This window comes from Staurois parvus, unplaced genomic scaffold, assembly GCF_062004578.1.
Source record: "Staurois parvus isolate SC_StPar_1 unplaced genomic scaffold, SC_StPar_1.0 ptg000186l, whole genome shotgun sequence".
NCBI classification, from domain to species: Eukaryota; Metazoa; Chordata; class Amphibia; order Anura; family Ranidae; genus Staurois; species Staurois parvus.
Genome location: NW_028317982.1, coordinates 12,340,517 through 12,364,014, shown reverse-complemented (window position 1 = coordinate 12,364,014; position 23,498 = coordinate 12,340,517). Strand labels below are relative to the sequence as shown.

The following is a 23,498-nucleotide window of genomic DNA, read 5'->3' as shown; positions in this document are numbered from 1 at the left end:
CGTTAAATAAATATGCTTCAAAATTGCACATGCCCGTGCAACGTCGACAAGCTACGTAAATTTTTAATATTGATAGGCAATGCTTTAAAAGCCTTTACAGGTCACCACTTTATATAGCATGAGTGTGATAATGGCTGGGAGGGGAGCTTACAGACCCTGACGTTATCCGATGTCGTTAGTAGCAGTAAATACAGCAATCAGTGAAAAATTCAATATACTGACACTGTACTAATGGCACTGACTGGGTGATCAAAGGGTTAATAGGGGCAATCAAAGGGTTAAATGTGCTATCTAACATATGCCTGTAAAATGTAGTGCTTTTACTCAGTGTGGTGTTCTCTCTTGGGGGACAGCAGGGGGGGGGCACAGGCGCGTTCACAATCCAAAACAAAAAGCAACGTAAGATTACATCGCTTTGCCAAGAGCTGCTGCTTGCCCACACAATGCTTGCAGGCAGTCGGCAAGTGGTAAAAAAAAAACCCCTTAAATATTTTGCATTGCAGAGCAAATGAAGATCATTGCTCTGCAATGCAAAGCTTGCTTTGAACTGTCATGAATGAGTTAAGTTCATGACAGTTCAATAGAATAGTGATCTGTGATTGACTAGAGCTGTTCACATGGTACAAGGTGCTGTGATTGCTCTCATGTATCATGTGAGAGCTGTGAGCCAATCTCAGCTCACCAGCAAGAGAAGCAGAGCTCAGATTGATTCATAACAACTTTGCTAATGTTGTGATCATGTGATCGCATAGTGATCACATGATCGCCGGGTCCCATTCACCGGGATCGTCATGCCACTGTGTCCCTTGGATGGGTGAGGAACGCTGCACCCACATGTGTTAGTACTGCCAGAGCAGCTTACCCCTATGTTGCTTTGCCTGTAGCTGCTGCCCGTCCACAGTACATTGTGGGTAGGCGGGCACGAGGCAAGCGATTAAAGTAAATGTAAACCCTCACCTAAAACAACCCATTCAGGTAAAATGGAAATGAAAGGCAAAACATTTATATATAGTGTATATATAAATATATATATATATATAAATACCTTTTTTCTCCCCTTTTTTCTAAGTGATTACGTACCCTCTCTTCTCAGCTGCACAGGGGAGGGCAAACAGCAGTACACTGATCTTCCCAGTGAAAAGCTATGTGGGGGAGTGTCATCAGAAGTCTGACCATTGGAAGAGAGCATGCTGTGCTCTCACGCCTAGTGTGGTCAGTTTTCAATAAGAAAGCAGAGGGACTGGCAGGAACAGCAGGAATTTCACACAAAGGAAACAATTCAAAGAGAACAGGATACTTTTTCATACAAGTACATGTTATAGCAGGCACATATCAGGAATATAAAATGTTGGGTTTACATATTCTTTAATGATAATTCAATGCTAATGCTCATATATTTAAAGCAAATGGTCACACTGGAATTTAGAAAAAAAAATGTTACACTTTCCTTTTAACATTATTTAGTTAATGATAACAAGTAACTCCAGTTTCTCTAACTAGATATTTGTAATGTGTCTGTGTGATTGATATTTATGGGAGTACGCAACTCTTTGAGGTGGTAACCATTGCTGGCTTTTACTTTTGCATTCATTTACATAGCAAATTGTAAAATAAAATAGACGGCACCTCATTATCTATAGTTCCTGTAAAATGTATTCACTCCTTGGACATATTTTAATGTGTTATTGTCAAAGAACTATGAATCATAGTGAATTTAATTTAATTTTTTTTTCACTACAGAAATAGATTCCTTCATGCACCATAGTTTTTCTATTTCAAAATGATAGATTTAACTGTGCTCCAAGGGATATTCAATTGGTTCAATGTTGTTGGCTCCCAAGTGTCTTTTGTTTTTATTCTAAAGCCTGCCATAGATGTTTCAAATCTCGGCCGGTTCAGCAGGGACTGGCCGAAATTCTAACTATGTATGGATAGGATGAATGTACCCAAATTGATCGATTAATCAACTTGGGTACGACCAGCCTGTCGGATTTTACATGCAATTATTGCTAAAAAAAAAAATTTTTTTATTAAATCCGCGGAAGTGCGAAAAACGAAAACCCGTAAGTGAACAAAAAACGTGCTAGTGCAAAACCAACACAAAAAAGTGCACTTAGAGGTGTGCTTTGTCCACCCCCCAAAGGGGTAGGACCTCTACCCTGATCCCCCGGGGCACGAAGCTCCTGACAGGGACTAAGGTTCCCATGTTGTCCACCTAGCCAAAAGGCCTGGCGGACCCCTTTCCTTGTGGCTAGCCTAAACCAGCCACCAAGTACTTGGTAAGGGGGCTCTCCCGAAGAGAAAGGACCCTAGGGACAGGGGAGGAAGGAACCAAAAGGCCACACATCCTCCCCCTAGACTTCAGGTTTAGGCCCGATGACCCACACCCTACAATCCGTGAGGAAAAAAACACACACACAAGTGAGAAGTGACAAAACGTGGGAGAAAAAATTAATTAAATAAATAAGTAAAAATAAAAAAGTGGCCGTGCAATTGTGCACTGGCTAGGCCCATAGCATAAAAATTGTCCTGGACTTAGGCAAAAGGCCTAGCCCTAAAAGGCGCAGTGCAGGAAAAGTGTTTGGAGCAGTGACCATGTGCACGTTTCACACTTGGGATCCCACCCCCATGTGTTACTAAGAGCACCCCTGAGGCGACCACTCTCAGGGGGCACTGTTTCGCAGACTCTCTGCCTCTCCGGCCCCTGGCCAGACAAGGTAGATCTTTGCCCCTCTGGTTTTCCAGGGGGAATTACTCCCGGGCCCCAACTGCCTGTGGGGCCTCGGATTCTGTTCCAGCCTGTACTAACTATCAGGACCCCCATCCTTGCAGCAGGAGTACTATACAACCAATCATCCCTGCAAGCAGGAATGATGGTGGAGCACCCCTACTGGACACTGATAAGAACAGATACTACACTTGATCTTAGCCAAAAGGCAGAGAAATGATACAGCTATTGTAGCTGCTAGCAGTACTCACCATGTTCTCCTGGCAGGGATGGCTCCCCTAGCCACCCACCAGAAGAACACAAAGGCTCAGTGGGACAGATCCATATATTTAGTGTTGATGGGGGGATCAAGTGACTTGTCTATGGCTGGCTTAAGTGTTCTTCTGTTTGTCTTTGGGTGTAGTTTGTTTTTAGTTGAGGTGTTTTAGACAGTAGGTGTGAAAAAGTTATAAAAATAGCACCTTGAAAATTTGGGGTGTTTTTACTGTTATTTGATGCTTCTTAATATAACAGTGAAATACACAAAAAGTAATACACAGAATATGTGCTGTCTCTTTAAATTATTCATGTTGCTATAGACTGTTTTTTCCTATTGTCTAAAAAAATGTAAAATAAAACAGTAAAATATATCAAAGAATGAGCAAAATTCAGCATGATCTGATACAAAGTAACCTACAAGTAAAGTCTTCACAACTGTTCTTTTAATGATTATTGTTGATTTAAGATTTTTTGACAATAGCAAAAAATTGTTTAAACTCTTTAAATTGTTGCAATAAGTTAAAGTTGCTGTTTGCAATACTTTTTTTGCTATTGTCTTAAAAACTCAAGCAACATTAAAATACATCAAAATATATGTGAAAATATTATTTTGTTTTAATTCTTTAATTTATTTGTTAGTTAAGTTTGTTTAAGAGTAATTCCAGTCAAATTCTAAGTAAGTAATATCTCTAAGTAAACCTGTGCTAAAGATATTAAATAAAATGTAAAGCGGCCACTTGTACAACTGTGACATCAGCCGTTAACATAAATACAAACAAAAAGCAGTGATATATACACTCAATAAATATATTCTCAAGTGTGTAAATAAAGTGCATACATGAAAATTAAAGTGCATATATTGGTGAAACCTAGAACATAAAGTGCAAAAACTGACAGTTCATTGTAGAACAGTGAACCCAGTCAGTCCAAATACACACAAGCTGGAAAAAGCATTGCCCACTTCAGATTATGACCAAGGAACCACTCCTAAAATGTGTTGTGATGCAGAAGAAATCCAACACCCAGTGCACCTTGCTGACAAACGCCTCTTACCATAAAGGATGGACCATTATGTTATAAATGGTCAAGAATGCCTGTGAATGTCATCCGCTGATTCCATCAGCTCAGCATAGAGCTCCACACAGCAGGAAATTTTTTCGTTAGCTCATCAAGGTCAGACCGATACTTCCCCAGCTCCATCTGTAGCTTAGCTCTGTGTTTTGCTGTTTCATCCATAGCTTTTCAAGCATCAGCAAGCTCAGCCTCATACAGGTCTTTGATTACACTGACTTAAATGGTGGTGACCTCCTCCTTCTTGGAGATCTTCACCATCAGCTGGTCATTCTCTGGTATTCACAGGCATTTTTGGCCATTTATAATTCAAAGTTCTATCCTTTCTGTCTTATGTCGAGCTGATGGAATCAGTGGATGATATTCACAGGCGTTTTTGACCATTTATAATTGAAATGTCCATTCTTTTTAGTAAGAGGCATCTGTCAACAGGGTGCTCTGGGTGTTGGATTTCTTCTGCATCACAACACATTTTAGGAGCAATTCCTTGCACATAATCTGAAGTGGGCAATGCTTTTTCAAGCACGTTTACATTTGGACTGATTGAGTTCATTGTTCTACTGTATGTTATTTTTTGCACTTTATATTCAGGGTTTCACCAATCTATAGACTATATTTGCAGATTTTGTATATGTACTTTAACTTTCATGTAGGCACTTTATTTACATGCTTTAGAATGTATTTATTGAGTTTATATAGCACTGCTTTTTGTTTGCATTTAAATTATTCTAACTAAGGCTAAACCTACTCCCACTCATATTCTAAGAGTATTTTGTCTATCCTGTGAAACAAAAGATGTTTATACATGCCTATTCTGAAACTTCCGCGGTCTGGTCACATGATCAGGTCCCAGCACTGGCTTCAGTGTAGAGGAGGGACAACCGACAACGAATACCTCATATTAAGCCTGTGGGTGATGTCATTGCCCAGTCTCTGCAGCCGTTGTCGCTGCCTTTCCTCTACACTGAAGCCGGTACTGGAACCCGATCATGTGACCAGACCACAGCAGCTTCAGAATAGGTACGTATACACATTTTGTTCTTTATAGGGTAGTTAGAAGAGGCTTAGAATAGGGGTGGGAGCAAGTTTAGCCTTAGTTAGAAGTTGACTGGAATAATACTTTCAGTTTTTTTTTCAACAAACTCCATTTATTAATGCTACCTCAAGAAGAAGGGGAACATGATGAAGAAACATTATGTTCTCATTTTACTTTATTTGCGTGTACATTGCAGACCACTGACAAGATGTTACATTAATAAAACTCTTAGTGTGGGTTTTATCAATGGAAAATGTTATCAGTGGCCTGTAATGTACACACAGGACATTGTAATAAACACAGAGAAGGTAAAATGAGGGCATAATGATTTTTCATCATGTTATTTTACACAAGGTAGAATTAAGAAGTGGAGTTTGTTGTTGTAAACAAACACATTCAGTGTGGGGCAAGAAACCCTTACCTCTGCTTTACAAAGGCTTCCCCCAAAGGGACCAGGGGGAAAGGGGAAACAATAGTATTGTAAGCATATTGCTTGCAGTTTTTTCTCCTAATTTTGCTATGCATTTTGCAAGGTGAAATCACAAAAATAATATTGATGACGTCTTTTTAAAAAACACTGATTTAGTAGCAAAATAAAGTTTTGTTAAAAATATTGCATTCATCCCTACTCCAAATCTGCATGCTTGGTCAGTAACTCACCACATAATAAAACAAGGATGATAGCTCAGGATCTTACAAGTTAGTAATGGCAATATCCATATTCATCCTTGAAAATGTTTCTTTAAATCTGTTGCTTTGTCCATTGAAGGCAAGAAACGGGTTCTTTTGAAGCTCACCTTCCTCATTCCACAGCCACCCACTAATATTCACCTTCTACAAACTTCACCTCTGCTCTGCTCATCCATTGGAGCTGTGGGTCTAATCTGTGTGAAAGCTCTGTGTATAGGTCACTGTCTTACACAGGATTAATGAGCTGATCTTTTCCCTCCATGGCAATGGTTTACTATTATCTGTGAAAGTAAAAGAAAATCCTAAATTTTGGGCTGTCCCAAAAAAAGTTATAGAGGGGAAATCTTCCAATGAGGACACTTGTTTTGGTGACCTGGGGGCCCCCAAGGGGTTCCCCTAATTTGCAGAGATTTCTTATCACTTCCTGTTTTGGCTATAGGACAGGAAGTGAAAGTAAATCTACCCAATGGAACACAGAGGGCAAAACAAAATCTGATAGGGTTATTGCCCTCCCTTACTCTATCCAAAATGAAAAAAAATGTTTTTCCTATAGTTCTGATTTAAAGTGATACTAAAGTCTTGTTGTTTTGTTTTAAAGAAACATATTAAACTTACCTATTTGTACAATGGTTTTGCACAGAGCGGCCTAGATTCTCCTCTTCTCAGGTCCCCCACTCCGCTCCGGCCCCTCCTTCCTGCCGGGTGCTCCCACAGCAAGCAGCTTGCTATGGGTGCACCTGAGTGTCCATTCACACAAAGAGCCATGGCTCGGCCCCGTCCCTCCCTCTCCTGATTGGCTCACTGGCTGTGATTGACAATGACTCCTGCTGCTGCCTCAGCCAATCAGGCATGAGAGTTTCTGGAGAACCATGCCTCCCATATTGACATCACTTGAACGAGAGGGGACTCAGGTACATGGTAAGGCGTCTGGGAGGAATGCAACACACACATATATATATATATATATATATATATATATATATATATATATATATATATATATACTGTATATGTTTATAAACCTGCCAAAGTACATCTTCTGCATCATTGTACAATTGTACATAAAATCCAACCTCAGATACTTCAGATGAGAACCATATTGTGGTGGTCAATAGCGCTCATTAAGCACCAGTTTAAATAGTTAGTCTGGTTGAAAAAAGACGCAAGTCCATCTAGTTCAACTGATAATACAATAATACAGTACAAGAGGTAGTTGATGTACAGTAATACAGTAGAAGAGGTACTTTGGCGGGCACCCATCCCCTTGTGTTAATTTTAAGTTTTGTATGAATAAACACATATTTTATGGGTAATTAACTCCAGTCATTTCTTTTTTTTTTTTTTTTTGGATGTATTTTATTTTTGATTGTTGGATGAGGTCCAAAGCCAGAAACCTTTTAAAGATTGAATAAGGAATAATATATGCCAATTGTAAAACATACCACCTAGGAGAACATGATTATCTGGAGGAACTATAAAAATTAATGAGCAGTGCTGTGTCAATGACTAGTGATATCACAGTGTGTATTTTAAGCATAATGTAAAGCTAAGCAAATCAAACTGTTTATGTACATATGTTTTGAACCAGATGGCCACAGTGCAGTTTTTCTCAACCTATTGCCAAGAAGGGCCTAGCACATGTCACCACTGTATAACAAACTCCCCTCTTACCCTTTACGTGAAGCCTCATAGCTGAAAATTTCACATCAGATTCCACCCCAGCATTTTGAAAGAGGAATCTGGACAGCTGGATTTTGTAGAAGAATGATTTTACCAGTATTCAATAGTAACTCCTGTTGAGGATTATGGGATTGGTGATGGCCTGGGGCACAGTTATATTTTCCAGGGCTGAGTTTTTTTTTCTTGTAAGCTTGTATTAGTAAGCTGCTCAGAGCAGATTTCATGTTTCTGACACTATATATAGATTTAACAGTTTGGGTCTAATATATGTTAGGCTCAAGAGATTGCCTTAGCTTGAACATATGAAATCCTTCAACTGCTATAAAATATAAAATAATATACCATACATAATCCCCATGTTCAGTGTTTTTTCTGGTTTCACCACTATAGTATTTTTACAGAATAAGAAATAATCCTTGACTACCTGTTTTGTGTGGGCAGTACAACCATCCCATGTGAGAAGTGACCCTAACCACAAACATATATTTTGCACTTCATATGTTTGTGGGATGGAGTGAAGGGAACACAAGGTGATGTGGCAGAAATTGTAATTGGTAAATTATTGCATTGTATTACACCCATCTATTCTTCCATTGTGTATTATGGACTTGTTATCGTATGTCCCCTGCATACAGCTATTTAAATTACAAAAACATAAGACATCCAATACGCTACAGTAAAAGCAAGGAATATGAAAATTCTATCAATAAGCCACATTTATTAACATACGTTGTTCACAACAGCCAATGAGGTTTTTTTCATTTTTTCAATGTCATGGCATTGCTTTGAGCAACACAGACACTTTGATTGTGGCAGTTGAGTAGTTTTATATGTTCTTTGCACAGCACAACCTGGAACGTATTGTTCACCATCAGCTATTAGATAGCATCAGAACATTAGGAATCTTTTTTTTTTTTTTAATTTACAGAGCTCCATGGTGCAGTGCTTGTCGAACACCTGTAAACAAAAGAAGTGAACCATGAAATCACAGCATACAAATAATGTGCACGAGGATACAGAAACAGCCAAACCTTTGAAGAGGAAGGGCCTCAATCCTTGAACTCCCTGGGGTGCAAGGCTCGTGGCAGGGGCAAAGTACTCCATGGTCCACATAGGCCAAAGCCAGGTGGACGGTGCTTCTTAAGGACCTCAAAGTGCTTGGTGTGGGCTTTCCTGAAAAGAGACCTCCCCCTGCTAGGGAGAGGAAAATGACTCAAAGGCCACAGATCCTCCTTCCAGTGTCATGGCAGGCCCAGATAATTTGCAGCATTCTTATTTGTGTATAAATAAAAAAACAACAAATGCATGTGTAGGGCAAGTACCCATGAACAAATAGTAAAATTAAAAAGTGCCCTTACTCTTTGGAGATTGGGCCATTTTTGTTCCCGCATGCATGTTATTTGTGTGCAAATACACACAATGGGCCTTTTGGACAGTATAAAAATTGCTCCAAATTGTTTTTTCCAGAACCCCGGGACACCACTCCCAGGGGGCACATCATCGGGAGCTCCTTGCACCTCCCAGGCCCTGGCCAGACAAATGCAGCCCTATTTCAGCCAGTAAAGCATTAGTACTTAGGGGGAGCCCTGCCTTCAACGGAGGAGGAAAATAGCCCCCCTGCTGTACCCACATTATTACATCAGGAATTACTAAGCAGTGCCCCAGCTGACACGAGGAACCTGCACTCTGTTCCTGAAAAATTCCTGAACAAATACTACACTTAATCTTAGCCAAAAGGTTGAGAAGCAAGGAAAGCAAAATATAGGCAGATTACATTTTAGCTTCAGTTCTCAACTAGAGAGGCAGTGCTGATGGCTACAATTAGTTCCCAGAAGGTGTGATTGTTTCCAATTGAGCTAATTTCCAATAACAGTTGTGTTTTTCAAATTCTCCAGGAATCTGTCCATACTGCTTTCCATGTTTCTCTAAGTTACTTGTATGCAACTTCCCAGATGGAAATTACTCTGCTCTGTGACAGAGCCCATGTCCATTAAAAACTCTTCACTTGCCTAAATGGTCCCTTCAAGAAGTTCCATGCTGCCTTTGGTTTAACAGCATGCTGCTTTTGAAGTCCGATGAAACAGATATCTGAAATACTGTGCACATTCTCCGAAAAGACTGGCCACTAAATAGTGATTGATGTCCATATTTGAAGCGATTGGTAAATCAGTGTTGTAACCCTCTAGCTGGTTATATGTAGTCCTTTTTTAAATATACTGTAGGTGGTACTCAGAACCTGCAAAGTTTGTGATGGTGACATACTACTGACCAAAGTTAGGAAAACACTATACTGGAGGCACTAATAGGGAAGACAGCATTGTTAGATTGAATCGCATTATATTACCCTTTAAAAGGAAGATATTTTTTCCTTTTAAATAAAACAAAAACTAAAGCTAAGTAAATTGGTATTCCAATTGAATGTTTTGTTCTACCTGCAGGTCTTTTATAAAAATTTGGGACAGGCAGCTAGACTGGAAAAACTTTGTCCAATCAAAATCCAGCCCATACAGGGAGATATTCATACCAGTACTCACGTGTTATACACCATATAATGTGTGTGTGCTGGTGCAAAGGACAGTTTCATGTGTTAAAATGCATCGCACAGTTTACGTTGTTTTAAAAAAAGATATCAAATCTATGGACCTGTGGCAACTTTGGGACTGTCTCTCTGGAGAGTGGTATTAAAGTGTTACTAAACCCAATACCCTGCATCAACTATATCTGGTTTCCCACAGTACACAGAACATGGAAATGCAATTATTTTAATAAATATAAACTGCTAAATACCTGTTCACATCAGCAGTACACAGCAGTCTTGAGACTGCTATCAGTGTCCAGCAGAGCACTGGTTAAAGCTTGTAGGAGGAGTTTTCATTCTACTCTGACTGTCCTTTGAGGCTGCATGACCCCTGACCCTCTGTCTGGACAGTGGTGATTGGCCCTGTGCTGATCACATGCACTCTCTCAAGAGAAAAAAAATCTAGCAATACACACCAAACTGAGCATGTGCAGCTTGCCTCCAAGCCTCTGTACAATCAGGAGATATATTGGGAACAGTAGAAGAAGGGGAGGATCAGAGAAGTCAGGATCAAACATCCTTTTTATGCAATTCAGAGGATTAACCCCTTAGGTTCCACAGTGAGTATAACAAGCATGCTTTACTGCATATACAGACTGATTTTACTGTTGTGGGTTTAGTAACACTTTAAGATTTTCTCTTCCTCCTCTTTCTTCACCATTCCCTCTTGAATCCCTAAGTTAGGCTGAGGAAACCAATACTATCTTTCACTTTTTACTTGAAATTCCCTTTTCTAATGAGTCATACCTCTTCCTCCCAGCTGAAGCACTTACTTTGCAACAGTATTTTTTCTGTCACAAAAGAGATACCTTATTATTATGTTGGAGGAGGTGGTTGCTCTACCCTATTCTGTGAATACAAATCCTGACTATGGTTTGTTATAAGAAATGGATGTGTTTTGTGTGAACCGAAAGAATACATATATTAGCATTGTATATTGACACTTGTCAAACATTGAAAATGTGATTGCATTTGTATGTATGTATGCATGTACACAACTAAATTTTATTTTGTGCAAGCATAAGTTAAAGAAGTTTTTAAAAATCTGCACTGCAATACATTGACATGTGGTGTGGTACAGTGCACTGTGTAAAAATGCTTACATGGTGCAGAACACACCAGCACATATGTATGGGGTGAGGAGGGAACATTGAAAGCAATTGTTTACTATGTGCCTTTGCGTTGAGCCTGCTTGGATCTATGCAGATCAGTGTAGCTCAACAGACAATGTGAGAATAGAGAACATCTATTGAAGGGAGAAGACTGGGTGGACGGAACATGACAACTGTCTTCTCCTGAATTTCCACCAATTCTTCCCCTGGACTAATGCCTGTATTACTGCCCTAAACACACAGACGGCTTTGTAGGGAACAATTCAGGAACACAATCTGAAGCTGGTATTGGGTAAATGCCTAATATGGGAAGGCGGGGGAGCAAAGAAATGGGGCCTAAATAGTTTTTTGGTCAGGCTTTAAAATTCAGACTTCCCTAAGTCCAGGGTCTCCACTGTGAGGAGAACTAGTGTAATGGTGGTCTTGTATACAACAGTCAGTTACAGAGGGTCAGCAGCTACAAGAGCATTGTGCCCTCCCTTCCTTGTCAACACTGAAGGGGACAGTTCTTGCATTTATAGATGGTTCAGTGGTTTTGCTCAAGCTCTAAAGACTGAGGTAAGTTCATGGTTAAATTAAAACATTATTAATTATAATAGTTGATGATTTTCTTAATTACTTAGTTGCTTACATAAACCACAAATAAAGGGCCGTGGCCAATTTCATTTCATATATGTGCATATCATATGTGTTTTTTTTTTAATTGGTTATGCCTATGGTCCCACAACATTTGCAAGAAAAAGGTCTGTTTTTGTCTTTGTTTTTATCCACACTTTGTTATTATACATGTGTTTAAAATTATTTGTGATATGAGCTTGTAATATATAATATATTGATGCACAGGTGACTCAGCCACATGACTTTGCAAGGGTAAGCATGGGTATTACCAATCAAGTAAGCAAGAGAGCTAGATCTAACTGCAGACTACTCCTAAAAAGTTCTGTAAGTGACTTGTCTCTGCAGCGATATCTGTACTACATGAGCTATACCCAGGTTTGTTCAAATTACTTAAAGTGGTTGCAAACCTGAAACATGAATATGATCAAACAACATCCTTCTATATTGTGTACATGCTTCTATCCAAAGAACTGAGAGTGATTTCTCTCTGCGGCCTCATTTTTCTGTTAACAGCATTACTCATTTCTGACTGGCTTTGAAGGAGAAAGCTCCAGCACACAGCCTGTGATTCATATCCTTAGCACTGCATGTTCTCAGTGTACAGTGATGAGGGGGATGGGTCTCTTCCTTCCAATCAGGACTTGCTGCAGATAAACTGGTACAGCTTATGTAGGAGGATTTGTTTCATGTCTGTGTATCATCTGAGGCCAGTCACTTCACTGGGTATATGTGAGGGCTTTCAACCACTTTATCTGTGTACCAGGAGGACTCAATCTACCTATCTATCTATCAATCTATCTATCTATCTATCTATCTATCGTTGTGTTCAAAATAATAGCAGTGTGTTGAAAAAAGTGAACAAAAGCTCAAAATCCTTCTAATAGCTTTTATTTCCATACACACAATTGCATTGGGAACACTACACATTCTATTCCAAATCAAAATATGAAGAAAAATATATCAAATTTGTGTTGTTCCTCTAAAAAAATTGAAGAAAATCTATTTCTTGGTTTTGCCTCAGAAACTGCATTTTTAAAGTCACCCCACAAGTTTTCTATTGGATTAAGATCCGGGGATTGGGCTGGCCACTCCATAACGACAATCTTGTTGGTCTGGAACCAAGCTGTTGCACGTTTACTGGTGTGTTTAGGGTCGTTGTCTTGTTGGAACACCCATTTCAAGGGCATTTCCTCTTCAGCATAAGGCAGCATGACCTCTTCAAGTATTCTGATGTATTCAAACTGATCCATGATCCCTGGTATGCGGTAAATAGGCCCAACACCGTAGTATGAGAAACATCCCCATATCATGATGCTTGCACAACCATGCTTCACTGTCTTCACAGTGTACTGTGGCTTGAATTTAGTGTTTGGGGGTCGTCTGACAAACTGTCTCTGGCCACTAGACCCAAAAAGAACAATCTTACTTTCATCAGTCCACAAAATGTTGCGCCATTTCTCTTTAGGCCAGTCAATGTGCTCTTTGGCAAATTGTAACCTCTTCAGCACATGTCTTTTTTTCAGCAGTGAGGTTTTGGTTGCCATTTTAAAGCATTTGCATCATTTTAGCTGAGCAGCCTTTGATTTTCTGCACTTCTTTATATGTTTTCCCCTCTCCAATCAACTTTTTAATCAAGGTACGCTGTTCTTCAGAACAATGTCTGGAACGACCCATTTTCCTCAAAATTTCAGAGAGAAATGCACTGTAACCAGCATGTACACCATTTGCTGCCTTCCTTTCTTAAATAAGGGCAATAATTGCCACCTGTTTTTTAAAGAATGAATGGCCTCACTAATAAAACTCCACACTGCTATTATTTTGAACATGCCCCTTTCAATTAGTGATTCAATGACACAGAATCAGCAGCATGCATGTCATGACTGTTGGGTCTGTTGGATTTCTATTACTCTACTACACCTGCTAGTAAATTATTTGCCATGTAGAAATATAATTTCTACCAAAAACAGTGATTGATCAGGTTAGTGATGTCTGACTGCTATTATTTTGAACACAACTGTATATTTCAAACCTTTTTTTAACATGGAGGAACCACTGAAATAACTTTCTGATCCCAGGGAACACCTGCTAATAATTACTATATCTAGTATATCAGTAAATCAGTGTGATGGTCACTAGGGATAATGCTCCTTCTATCTATCATTGTGAAAACCCAACCTTACAGATAGCCAAAACGATCATTCTTGTCATTGTTTACTTATCTGAGAGTCAGAAACTTCTCATTGCTCAAGGAACACCTAGCAACCTATAGAAGAACTTAAATCAAGGAATGCGCTAAAACCACAAACTATTCCTAATTTAGTGTAGAAACATTAGTGCAAAAGATATATATATCTATTATCAATTAATATAAAAATATATCAAAATTATGTGCAAAACATAAGTAATTTAAATAATTAAATTTGTGAATATAAAAAAATTCACAAATTTAATTATTTAAATTACTTATGTTTTGCACATAATTTTGATATTTTTTGATATTAATTGATAATAGATATATATATCTTTTGCACTAATGTTTCTACACTAAATTAGGAATAGTTTGTGGTTTTAGAGCATTCCTTGATTTAAGTTATAGCACTAAGAAATTTATTTGGTTTCTTTGAGGTGGAATTGCTGCTTTAAAGTATTAAGGGTGTGGCGCTTTTATTACACTTGTGATAACCTATAGAAGAACCCTAGAGTTCCACGGAACCCTGGTTGTGAAAGACAGATCTAGAGAAAGAGAGAGAGAGTCAGCCATATCTGCTTGTTACATATGTAGTCTCTGTTTCCCTTTTGCCGTTCTGATCTATTTATCTCACTACAAGTCCTCCACAAAGTCCATCTGATCCAAAACAATAGACTGTCATGTCTCTAATGATTGCTGTCCTGAGAACAGGTAATCTAGTCACCCAGGCTGTGGGTTTGATGAGGCATATTTTTATTCATATTAACCAAGCACTGCTTTTCACACCAAATAATATTAATGTAATTTGGTTATGCTTATGTATTCCCAAAGTGATTCATGTAAAGTGTGAATTTTAATGATAAGTCCAGTTTAAAAGGTTTGTTAATCACATACTCACTGACATGCAATAATATTTCAAAGAGTTAACATGATGGAGTAATCACTGCCAGCTACTTATGAAGCCGAGAATGTAATAAGTATGTACAGCGTGCTGAAGCTCAGTCATCCTTACAGAACAGGAGTAAAGTGTTTTTTCAAGTTGCTTTCCAGGAGTGCAGAGGGATCCTTTGAGAATTTACTAGGATTACATGCTTTATTGCTTCTTGTTCAGTAAACTGCTGTTCACATTTATCTGTAACTTGTTCTTCCCAGAATAAATTTAGAGTAACGTCTAATAAATAATATGCTGGTGTTTGCAGGGGGATAGTAAATCTTCTTGTCTGTAACAGAAAGTAAAACATTAAAACTTATTGGTTGTATACACTTGTCAAGGAGAGTCAGACATTAATAGTGATGGGTTTTGGCTTCCTGCATCTTTCCTCCAGGATTTTCGTTCTGACATTGAGCTTATACCATGTTGGCCAGAGTCGTATTGGAAAAAATGGCTCCACATTTCTTTATAAATCATTTAGACAAGCTCACACCTCTGTTTCCTAGGACTTGGATGCTAAATAATGTCATCATGCTCCACCTATCTACATATTCCCATGCTGGGACTGGGGATCATTTGAGGTCCTCCACAAGCATTGGCTGTTGGTTGTTGCCAAAGGTTTTAGTTAAATGTAAGCACAATCCTGACAGAGAAAAAAAACAAGGTGTGTGTATCAGTTGTAGGGAAATTATGTTTTCCTTTTGGCACCTTCACCATTTAGCATTCCATCGATTCAATGTGCAGTGAACTTTGCTGCTCTGGTAAAACAGGGCTGATCAGAAGCTCTCCACAAATGTCCTGATGTACTCCAGCCTTTCTAAAAAAAAAAAGCTTGAAGGTGGGTGGTTGGAACTATTACTCTGACTGCTCCATTTTTTGTTGGCCTAACGTACCCATGCATTAGGAGTTCTTTGCCAGAGGAGCGCTCAGCAATGCCTGAGACCAGAACTCAGAACTGTGGCACTAAGCAGTCTCCAGACTAGAGATGAGGAAACAAGTAGTATAAAGTCAACTCCCCCTCCCAAGAGTTATCCCATTGCTCTATTCCCAATTTAATACATGAGTTGCATTCAGGGTGGCGGGCCCCATTCCACCAGCCAGCATACCTCCACTACCTTACTCCCAGTAATGGAATGAAAACCCTCTGGACACATAGCATGGGTTTCATGTGTGTCCTGCGCTTTAACTCCTCCTGTAATGTACCCTCTGGTAAAAATGAAAAACTCCATAATGCTGGTCTGTGCCCACTTGCCATGGGAGACAGACCGCTAGGGAGGGAGTAGAGTGCCCCCTCTCTACCAGAGGATAACTCACCTTCCAAGGTACCATGCCTTGACTGGTTGCTGATTGCAATCCGATGTAGACTTGGTTACCCTTAGTAACAACCTTGTGTCTTGTCAAAAATTCTGCTCAATTGTCATTGTAGTACTATGAAATTCATAGTCTTCTAGTGTTTTAACAGGCCCAGGTTCTATGTATACGCCATCCCCATTATGAACCCCTTTGTGAATAACTTCACACCAGGCTGACTTAGAGTCCACAAGTGGTAGTATAGTCCATTGTGGGTAGCATTGTCCATTGCTGGCAGTTTCCTGGGATGCTTGGTATTCAGAATTTCACACATAGTGTGGGTTTCATGTGTGTCCTTGGTTGGCAGTTTCCTGGGATCCTTGGTATTCAGAAGTTCTCCTCTGAATACAGAATCAGCAGCATCAGCACAATCAGACTTCCCCAAAATTATATCACAGGTGGGCCAGCTGAAACCCAAAAAGTCAGTGAACTGGTAGCAAAGATTTTAGCCCTTATCCAACCCATCCTGGGCTGGTACCTAACTAACGTAAGCAGTATTCAACCTGCTTACAAGCTTTCAGGTTCAGTCTATCAGAACAGAAGAAAAAACATTGCAGCCTGTAATCAGCAGGGTTATTAGTTTATTTAACAAAATAGGCTGAATCAAATCACTTGCATTTAGTGCACTAAAACTACTTTAGATACCATTCATTGACATACATTTTCTAACTGTATTGATGTGTGTGTGTTTGTGTTTGGTTCACAGCTGGAGTAAAATACTTTTCCTTCCTTAACTCACATTACAGTGAGCTGTGACACATCATAACACATTGCATTGCATTTAAATGTAGCATGTACCATTTTCACCCAGAACACTCCAAAGTAGTGCATTGGTATGAATGGGGCTTATTGAAATCAATGAATATCACTTGCCTTTGCATTAGGATTGCATTGCATACTGCAGCCAAATGCAACTGCATGTGTTGTGCATACTGCAGCCAAATGCAACTGCATGTGTTGTGACTTGGCACTAATATTTAAGGTTAAATGTGTTTAAGGTTGGTCCCTTAATGCAGAGGGAGAGGGCCTTCCAGGATGCTTCAGAGTAGTTGCACCCTATATGCCCTGGGATCTGTGAAAGCTGTCATGAATCATCACATCTACCAGGTGAGTCATGAACCACTCACTGTGAAAGCTATGGTGTACATCAGGGGCGGGCTGACCATTTGGAAACTCGGGCACTGCCCGAGTGCCCGGGGTCAGTAGGGGGCCCCATGAGATGCCCCTGGTACCTTTTTTATAGGCTTTGTTGAGTTTGGGCAAGGACACAGGGGCCCCATGATCCCCTATTGCCCGGGGGCCCCATGAGTTGTCAGTCCGCCCCTGGTGTACACCCATTTATGACAAAAGTTTTCTCCATCAGTAGCAGAGATTTTCAAGCTTTCTGGTGCCATATGAAGCCAAGCAAATCCTTTTAGTTATCTAACCACACTTTATCTTTACCAAACAGAAAATGTAAAGCCGGCCATATATATGTCGAATCTTGGCTGGCTCTGCAGTGTTGCTGGAGGGATTCCCCCATCAATAATGACTGTGTTGATGGGGGAATTGAGTGATTTTCCACCTAGGGTGGAAGGAAAGAAAATTGCATAATCTTTGGGCTTCTTTTCCTTATATGTGTGCTAACGTGAATGTTTTCTTAACAAAGCTGTTTTCTTAAAGAGCTAGAAATTGTTTTCTGTTAATTGTTTTTCTTTGTTGTGCTTCATCTTTGTCTTTAAAACATAAAGGATAAGTTCACCTATAAGCAGTATTTTAGTTATAGTTCGAGGTTGGCAGTGGCTCAATGCTCTCCCACATCTCCTGGGGAATACAGCATCTCCAATATTTTATGAAACTCATTCAAGTTTTACTGATTGATTTTGCTTATGTTCCTGTTGTTCAGTCAGACTAGCTAAAGCGACGGTATGTTAGGAACTAAAAAACAGTGCAAAGTGCTCTGAGGATCCCAAAACTAAGCCACTCTGTGATGTAAAGAAGGTATTTTCCCTACCTATTACACCATAGCTACAATGGACAGCCTTGGAGACCAAGGCTGAGGCACAAGAGAAGGTTACCATCAAGTATCTCACTCGCTTATTTAGTAGGTGCTCTTTCATATCATGGCTAGAACTATTGCACCAGGGCAGATAAATGCTGAAACAGGGCTCATTTGCATGGGCCATACTGCAGTGGATCACTTTCCAGAAGGTGTTTGTCAGAGAGTGAAGAGGTCATATGTCGTCTCCTCACTACCTACTTTAACCTTCAAAATGCCAAATCAGTTTGCCGCAATCATATGCATTGCATGTGATTGGGGCACAGCCCCATTCACTTGAATGGGTAAGGTTTACCAGCAGTACCAGCCAAATGAGACATGTTATTTAACTTTGGTCACAGCATGAGTACAGCCCTGAGTGGATGTATTGCTTTGTTTAGGTGAGTGGTCAGGGGATGGTAAAACAGAATCTCAATCGCCTGCCTTTATTGTCCCTCCACCACTTGTATAACCATCCCTTTATGTTCACAATAATTGAAAAAACCTGATCACTTTTAAATCTTCCTAAACTGGCAGCAACCCTTCCACTTACTTCTGATCCTGGGGCTCATTCAGTCCTTCTGTGATCCTGGTACCCCCACAGGCTATAGAAGGATGTAGAGTGGGAGGACACAGCGATCATGGAGATCACCGGGTGCACGCCCCCAGGGGCACTCGGGAGGGTGCATTCTGGGAGGACGTCATATGACCCCCTCCCAGAACTGGACAACCACGCTAAAGCCGTCATTCGGCTATAGCGTGGTTGGCAAGTGGTTAATTCTATGGGTCCTCTTTATTTTGGCAAATAAACTGTATATTTTAAAGTGGTATTAAACCCCAAACCAAAAATGTAATATTATGCGGCTTACTAACCATTAGGGCGGCACAGTGGCTTAGTGGTTAGCATGTCTGCCATGCAGTAAATGGGTGATGGGTTCAATTCCCAACCATGGTGCCTCCTGCATAGAGTTTGCATGTTCTCCCTGTGCTTGCGTGGGTTTTCTCCGGGTACTCTGGTTTCCTCCCACACTCCAAAGACATGCTAGTAGGTTAATTGGCTCCTGTCTAAATTGGCCCTAGTACTGTATGTGTATGTATGAATGTGAATTAGGGACTTTAGATTGTATGGGGTTAGGGACTGATGTGAATGTACAATATATACAGTATGTAAAGCGCTGCGTAAATTGACAGCGCTATATAAGTACCTGATATAAATAATAAATAAATAAATAATTGGCTCCTGTCTAAATTGCCCTAGTTTCATCCCTGGCCACGCAGGATCGCCTGTATGGTAGGGGTTGGGGAAAGACCTGGCAACCTACCCTGTAAAATAATTGCTAAGAGAATTCATGCAATCGCCAAGGGTCCATGCAATCGCCAAGGGTCAGATACGACTGAATGGATAGAGAGAGACTAACCATTAGTGATGGCTGCATTAGTTTTCTTTTTAGACTTTTCCCTCTGTTTTCACCTGGTGATCAGGCCAAAAACACACCTCACATATTAGAGTGCCTTCACTCTGGATAAAGGAGCAAAAGGGGCATCTTTGGACAGCAGCATTGTTAATCTGGAATTTTAGAAGTACTAGTAGATTTAGATACACTAACAAATTGAAGCTAAACTCCAGCTAACACTTAACTAAAGGCAATTACAGCAAAACAGCTTTTCTTCTTTTGGCATAAAGGTTTTTTTCATAAACAAAAGTTGATAATTGTAAGCACCCCTGTAATAAATGAATTGTCTCAACCCTGCCACTGCTACAACTGCAGAACAGCTTGTTCTGCTGAAAAACAACAGACTTACTGGCCAGATCACGAGGTGAAAATAAAGGAAAGAAATGCAGCCATCACATCTAAGAATTGGTAAACTGCAGTATAATAAATGTTTGCTTTTGGATTTAATAAGTTCATAATGTAAATTTTATATGTAAAACTGATACCAAAAGGGTAGATGGCAGAGAAGGGAATAACTAATTCCCTGTCTATACAACCCAAAAAAATAGCCTAAACTGCAGTACAATAGTACCGAGTTGCATAATAAAAAATAAAAATAATATTGATTGCGAGCTCCTTCAGTTTGATCAGAAACCTGTCCAACCATTAAGTTTTCGTTGTGTTGGAGATGTTCTAGTGCAGATTAGCACATGACAGCAAAAACGCATCTCGTGGGTGGCACCATCACATTTTCTTTTCCATAATTTTTATAGAAGGACCACAATCCTTAATTACAGTGTATAAATATAAGACAGAAACAATAGTATGTACACACAGCAGGAACTGATATGTTTCTTCCTTTACTTTTATTACATAGAACATTTGTTTGAACACAGCAGGTGACGTTCTGATCAAACCATTTTTAGCCTCAAACTGTCTTGCAGATTGCGAGTTCTATGTAATTGCAGAAGACTGCTTTGGTTGAAGATCCTCAAAACTTTATAGCTAATTTTGGCAATAAACCTGCTAATGAGTTAATTGTAGAACATTAGTGAATCAAGCAATAAGAATCCATCTGTTTATAACATTTTTTCAGAATTCTCCTGAGTACACTAAGTTAAAACATCATGGTGGTTATATTCTGCGGTTTCTCTAATAAAATGCACTTTTTTGGAACTGTTGAAATACAGTACGTTCTTAAAGGTTTAAAAGGAATTTTCAAGAAAACTGTAAGATGGAGAGGATTCCAACTACCGTAGCCCATTGTAAACAGCTAGGCTCTTTTCCTATTATTAGAGGACACAGTTTGACATACAACCATCAAAATGCACTTGCTCTCAAACAGGACCATTCTATCTTATTGTAACTCTACCATACTGAATTGAGTTGGAGGCTATGTAGGCTGAACCGGTAAATTTGTTCACAGCCAAAAGGAAAACATAATTTGGAGTAGTCACCCTGCTGTGGTACTATATAGAGGCATCACAAGCTTACATGAGATTTACAGCTTTCAAGAACACCCTTTAAATTCACAAAGGATCTTTTTCACAAGAAGAATAATGACATAAAATTGTGTAATCAAATACACTTGAATACAAATAATACAACTGGATACATATAATAATCGTTCAACTCTATGTATTCCCTCTCACCCCCTTGTCCGCTAATAGCTGGGTTAATTTTAAAATAAAGCAAATATAGATGCCCAAAATACTTTCTCCTTAATCTAGGGTCACATTATCTGCTGGATTCAGAGTTTTCTCTCTCCTTTAATGTAAAGGAAGAGGCTCATTCCCAGGGTGTGCACATCGATGCCTTGGTGGCGTGGATTCTTCTTATTCAAGTTTGGGATGATGAAGGATTCATGCTGAGGTTTGCAGTCTAACCTAATTAAATTGCTAGATTTGAAATGTTTACGCACCCAAACCACTTGCTGCTACTGTAACAGGAAGCCAATTATTTAGTAGCAATATTACTACTGCCACTAAGTGACAAATTCTTCTGTGCAGGCCACAAGTGTTTATTGGTTTCTAGGAGGCAATCAGCCACACTGTGTTAAGGATCTTGCTACCTGATGGCTTCTTTTAAACTGTAAACAAGCCAATGGGCATACCAGATGACATCATTAACTAAATATGGTCAGTACTATATTTGACTAATGACCTTTGACAAAATCACCCTCCAGTTTGTTGACATTCAGAGGTGAGCAGTTGCATTGAGTTCTTTAGGAGAGTATCACTGCGTGGATTGTCATGCTTATGTCGGTGGGTACACTAATACTGATATTGTTTGGGAGTGGGGTGCATGTTGAATAAGGCTTGAAGAATGCCAAAGTGCAGAATAGGGAGCACACAGCATGACATACTAGATGAGGCAGTGCAGAACAGGCACAATGTTGTCATGTGAGGTGGAGGGCACATGCATCTGCCATGTCAAGACATCCATCAGCATGGGACCTGCACAGGATTTGACTGCTCACTCCATCACCACTGACCTTTTAAACACAGAACCTGGCAGAGGAAGATCTCCACTACTCGCTTCCTCTGCCGCTCTCTGCAATAGATGTCATTAATCAGAGCTACAGAGGAAGTGACTAGCAGAAGACTTCCTCTACCAGTACTTGTGTGTACAAATGACATTGACTATCAGATGAGTTGTCAAATACTGTGTGGGTCCTGCACTGATGGAGGTCAGGATGGGGTACCTGTGCCCTCTACCGCACATGACAAAACTGTGCCTTTTCTGTCCTCCCTTCCCCTTTGTCCTGACCTTGTAGGCAGGGTTCACTATGTTGCCCCTTTAAAATAGATGCTCCTTTAAAATCCTTCCAGGAAGGGGAACAATTTAATTTGCTCCTGGCAGGATCATATATAAGTTCAGGGTGGAGTCTAGCAAAAGGGAGAAGTTAACTGATGAGAAAAACATTGCCAGGGAAGGGAGCCATGACTTAGGAGAAGAACCCTGAAAACCTTTATTCTTTGCAACCCCTGAGATGCAACTCTTGCTACTGGACACACAAAGTACACTGCATCAACAAATGGAACTGATGCTTGCTAATAGAAAAGATGTTGTTTGATGGACCTGCGATAAGAACTGTTATAATGAAATTGAGTCGGACTGAGCTCATGGCTTCTTCATGTATACGAAGTACATCTTTAGTAACCTTGCTGCTGTGAAGTGAGATAATGCCTTGTTAAGCCAAGATGGCTTACACTATGGAATCCTCAGAGAGCTTAGCTAGCTCTGTTATAGCCAAGACACAATATAAAATTTTAAAAGATACAAGGATACAGTATCTTACTGACTGGAACCAACTGATTGGCATATTGGCAACGTGGAACCTATTTGCAGGAATACTCTGTGTACTTGAGTGAATAGTAAGGGGCTATGTTGAAGAATTTGATCTGTGATAAAAGTATCATAGGTGACAACCAGTATAGTTATATGAAACACTGTACTTGTCAGACCATTCTGTTATTGTTCTAAATGCAAGTGAGAAGGAATTTAGGTTGATACTGTACCTTATAAATGTTTCATTTACAAATTAAGGTCTATTGATGTCCAAGCAAATATATGCACATGGATAGGAAACTAGTTACATAAAAGGATCCAGAGGATAGTGATAAATGACTTATTCTCTAAATAGTCTAAGGTTGTAAGTGGTGTGATCAAGGGCCCTGTCTTGTGGCCAATGGTTAACTTATTTATTAATGATATTGAGGTTGGAGTTAAGAGTTCATTTTCAGTGTTTGCTGATGATACCAAATTATGCACGGAAATACATTTAGAACTTTGACACAGGATAAGG

General features: G+C 39.7%; 1 pseudogene; it reads right to left on the bottom strand.

Moving 5' to 3' along the window:
- Positions 1-2,801: 2,801 nt before the first annotated feature.
- On the bottom strand, positions 2,802-2,949 carry LOC149462127 (U2 spliceosomal RNA; annotated as a pseudogene).
- Between the last annotated feature and the right edge of the window lie 20,549 nt (positions 2,950-23,498).